Source organism: Pinus tabuliformis, chromosome 1_1, assembly GCF_031772625.1.
Source record: "Pinus tabuliformis cultivar Carrire ecotype Pingquan chromosome 1_1, CPIR1, whole genome shotgun sequence".
In the NCBI taxonomy this organism is placed as follows: Eukaryota; Viridiplantae; Streptophyta; class Pinopsida; order Pinales; family Pinaceae; genus Pinus; species Pinus tabuliformis.
The window spans coordinates 685,297,899-685,302,824 of record NC_142297.1 but is presented as its reverse complement, the minus strand read 5'-3'; positions in this window follow the sequence as shown (position 1 = coordinate 685,302,824).

Below are 4,926 nucleotides of genomic sequence, written 5' to 3'. Positions count from 1 at the left end.
CCTTGGGTAGAATTAGCCAGAATTATGCAAAGCTACATCACTTGCAATGGCAGAAAAGACATGGTAAGACCACGCCATCTCAAATTGTTAGCTGTATTAAAACAAAAATGTGCTGTGAATTTGCCCGCATACTTAAATTTTTTATTGCATGATGCTGCCCGAAGTATAAGAAAATATCGTCATGTAGAATCAGTAGTAATTCATCACCGTTTAATTTAGCTAATAGTCAGTTATAGTCTCGCCCAACAGCAGAGTAGTTGGGAAGAATTGGTTTTCTCAATAGATGGGGGATTGGCCTTACCAGCCACAAAACGAAAAAGCACTGCTAGCACATCAATTAGACCGCAGAAATGAAGACAATCCTTCAGATTGGGGAGAAGCAGAGGAATTCTAGGAAATCCCCAAGAAAACAGTAGCCAGCCAATAGAAATACATGACTCAAAAGACGATCAACCCCCACAACTTGAAGGAGGGGAAAATGAAGAAGAAGAATTAGAAGAAAATGCAGAAGAGGAACCAGAAGAGGAGACTAAGCACTCCGGCGAGGAAGAAGGGGAGGAAGCAAAGAAACCCAGCGAAAGCCCATTACAAAACCCTCTGTAAGAAGATGAATTGGCACAAATTTTGGCCAATATGGGTGAGTATGTCTAGCCCCACAGCCCACTCAAGCCCGATATCCAGGCAGGACAATGATAGGAACACTCTACTCATAGTAAGAGTTCATTTGAGGAGATGTGTGATGAGGAAAAAGAAGAAGGATAGTCTTAGGAACACTCTACTCACAATAAGAGTGTATCCGAAGAAATGAATGACGAAGAAGAAGTAGAAGAAGAAATCACCTGAGAAACAATAGATCAAACCAGCGTTTCCTCCTCTGAAAAACCTAATTAGGAGGATGAGAACACCGAAGAAGTGTTCCAAGAAGAAAACATGGAAATAAGCCAGGGCAAGCGTACAATCCCTGAAGAACAAAGCCCAGGCCCAAGAAAAGAAATAGTTGTTCCTTCGAAGAAAACAAATAAAATAAAAAAGTTGCGAAAGGAACAACAATGACTGCTAAATGTAATTAAACAACTCAGACAACAAATATGGGTCCTAAAAATGGGTAAAATCTCAAAAAGACCCCCTAGAGCAAAGCATGCATCCACCCAGGCGAAACCCCATAAAATGAAGACCAAAAGGACTCAAGTCAAACCCATTATTATTCAGGACCGTAAGGAACAACACATGGCTGTTACAAGTGCACAAGCCCAAATAGAAAACACACCAGTTTGTAATAAGGACGTCTAGACAGAGGCATTTTCCTCTAGCATCACGATTGATCGGACAGTTCATGAGAAGGAAACACAGACTATAAGAACTAGATGTCGTAATAAGGAGATCCAGGTAGATCTCCAGCCCAAAAATGTTATGATGGACAATGATCCGAGGATAATGAAACTTCAAAAGGATTTGGCACAGGCCCAACAAACGATAGAAAAGCACACAAAGGAAACTGTTCCTCAAGAGAAATATCAGAAGTTACAACAGGTAAAGAACATCAATGCATCGCAGAGCGAGGCCTTCGATAGATGGCGAAGGGTAGAGGGAAAAGTTAAAAAGGTAACCAATAGACTAGATACAGTTATGAGTCAAATGGATACCTTATGTTCTCTGTATACTGATGTTCTAGCATGTAGGGCACCTGCCAAAAACTATGCTTTATTTTTTATGGAAAGGTATTTACAATTGAAAATTAAGGCTGTCAAGGCAGGGGTGCCTATAGAGCTAAAAACTATTGATGATTTCATAAACTGCTGTAAGCATTATGGGGTGAAAGTCTAGCGATTGCTATGTGAGTTTTATTTGCATAATCTTGTGTTGGATGGAAAAATGGAAGAGAACCCTAGCCCTTTTGTGGGTGATATGCAGCTTCAGGAATTCATCTCTTTTGCTGTTAACTAGATAAAGTGGCTTAAAGCCCACAATACCTTCCAAAGACAGGAGAATGGGTTAGATCTGTGGGTAAGGGGTGAACCTAGAAACCCATTGCAATTGTGGAATAAGCATAGAAGCTTAATGAGAAAGAAGGGTGTGATCCAGATGTTATAGACATTTTTGTGCCTCGCGTCAAGGAGCATGGAATGTCAATAATTATAGGGATCCTCAGTCCCTAAACATGTTGTTCTTACCCCTAAAAGAACAAGGTCATCAACCAACAGCACTTCCAATCAGTTCTCCACCTGAAAACACTTCAAAACAGGCTTATTTTGGATCATGTCAGCTGCTTAACTGAGCTTCTGCGCTGGAATGCAACTGTCCCACTCTGTACCTATGCTGGAAGTCAATATTAATGAAGGCTACCTGCGCTGGGCGAGATTGGCCAAGTGGCACAGTCATCCTGCAAGGTGTCAACTGCCCAGGAAGCTTCCAAACTGACACTTGGGTCATGAGATTCGCCCTGTGATGAGTAAGAGGTACTTGATCACCATGTGTAAGCAAGGATCTCCAAGTGGACATAGGAACTGAAGATTAACTGAAGAGGGAGAGGACACAAGGCAGCTTCATGTCAGTCTCAAGCTGACTCATCCTTTCCTCTTCTATCCTATATATAGAGCTCTGCTATGAGGTCTAGGGAGGCTGGAATTTTGTATAAGCAAGGAGGTGCTGTTGGTTTGCAGTCAGAGCTATTGGGTGATTGTTTTACTAGAGGTGAAGAGGAGAGTTCTTGCTGCCGAGGAGGTGCTGCTGGATTGGAGCCATCATCATTGGTTGTAACTTCCTCTGGAACCCTGTTACTTTCTATCAATAAAGTTTGCATGTTCTCCTATATACTTGTTTTACATAAATATTTTGTGTTTACATGTATATTTGATGCACCCTAATCCATGCTTCAGTTATGAGTACATGTATCTTGTAGTTTTCTCTCTTGTTTTGTGCAGTTTCTGTGTGTAGCTGGATCGGCTAGGAGAGCAAAGAGCTGGGAACGAGATACAAAGAGAGAAGGACAAGGATCGACTAAGCGAAAGACACCAGGTTGGTTGACCTTCTTTCCATTCTCTCTGTATTTTCATAAAGTAGAACATGAAAACTTTACATTCAGTTGTTGCTAAAGACTGTCACCTTTAGAGTAGGGTTAGTGTCATCCGCATCGGATACTTTTCCCCACAACAAACTGGCGACTCCGCTGGGGATCCTAGTATCTTGTTGTTGTTTGTAGTATTTTTCTATTCATTTCTTGAAGAAAAGAGTACCAAATCGAAAAGCTTTTGACTATATCAAAAGCGAAGTAGAGGGTCTGCTACTCTTGCTCCTTTTCTGAGCAAATTCAAGATTTAAAGAGATAATCTACAGATGAATCTTTACTCTTTGTGATAGATCTTCATCCTCTTGATCATCCCTTAGCCTGTACTTGACCTATAGCTTTTTATTTCAGCAAAAACAGTGCATTTTTGAGCTTTTTATGACCCGGAATTCTTAGCAGACGTAACTCTCGTAAGTCAGTGCAGGCTGTCCACAGGCAGTCTGCATTACAGCGCAGGTACTCCCTTCAGGAACTGCGCTGAGAGTGAAACTGGCAGACTAGCACCTGCGCTGGTCCAGTTAGCCTTAGTCTAGCTCAGCTCTTCCTTTGTGTCTTGGCCCTGTTTTCACTGTTTTTCTTGCTGATTGCTTGCTGGTCATTGTACTTGCTGTAGACCACTTCTCCTTGACATTATTCCGCCTCAGTTGTGTGATGAAACTGTGAATGTTCTTTCAGTATTTCTTGTTTCAGTTCCAGTTTCCCATTGTGAAAAGCGAACCAGTATAGCTGTGACCTCTTAGATCCTGAACTGTAAAAGTATCTTTGTGATCTTATGAGTTAGTTTTATTACTGTTCATGGCTGTTTGAGTTTGTTTGCTTTTCACTTTATGGTTTGAATCTATACATTTCCTATATTTTAAACAAGTCTTTCATAAGGTGTCGTTTTGATTGTGGACAAGCTTGTTTATTTCTACTTGAAAGTTGATTCAAAAATCGCACAACAGTTTCCTTTTGTTAGCATCAACATTAAGGATAACGAAAAGAAATACATGCATTGTGCATTTTGCATTTGACTGTATGCTTGATGATTTAGGAAAGTGTGCATTTTAGTGTGTGTTCTTTGATCTGTGGAAAAAGTTGTGTCTTTCTCTTTCCTCAAGTAGATTAAGGTTTTCAAAGTTGAAAGATTGAAAAGATTTTGCTTCTCATTCTTAGATTGCATATAGGAAGTTGTATATATACATCTCGTGGCGAACCTGAAAGGCAAACTGATAAGAAAGATCAACATTAAAATAAACTCAATTTACATAACAACGCTTTGGAATTTAACGCAAACATCTAGAGGTCTAGGTAGAGACGTGTTCCGGCGTCGTTAAACATAGTGACTGTCGATCTCTACGAAGGTGGGTGATTCCTCCTGAGAGTTGGTGGCACTAACACGGACTTGAGCTCCCGCGTACCGTCGAGTATATTGGGAGACCCCTATAGGCTTTTATCCTTTATCCTTAGGAAGCCGTGTCGGCCGCCCTACTGATCGCGATGCAGTGAACACAGCATTCACGAAGATCGACCACCCGTACCGTAAAACGTATTCTGTGGTTTCGCGAAAGGTTTGGCACACCCTCTGCCTAGATCTCCAGAGCAGTTTCTTTTGGCCTTTTTCAAACTCTATAACTGAAAAAGTCCAACCGAGCATTTGTCACTTCGGGCTCGTTAATACATCGAAGGCGACTAGAGTCATCTTTAGCTTTTTCTCGACTCTTAAAACATGAAAAAGCAAGTTTGTGTCTAAAAGCGTCGTAAATAAAATTTATTTTAAGCGGAACATAATCACCTATTATTCCCACGTTGATCCTTCAGTTGAAAAGTATGGAGCCCACCAACCAAGGAAGTAACCTTGGCGGAAGTCCAAATCCCTTCTC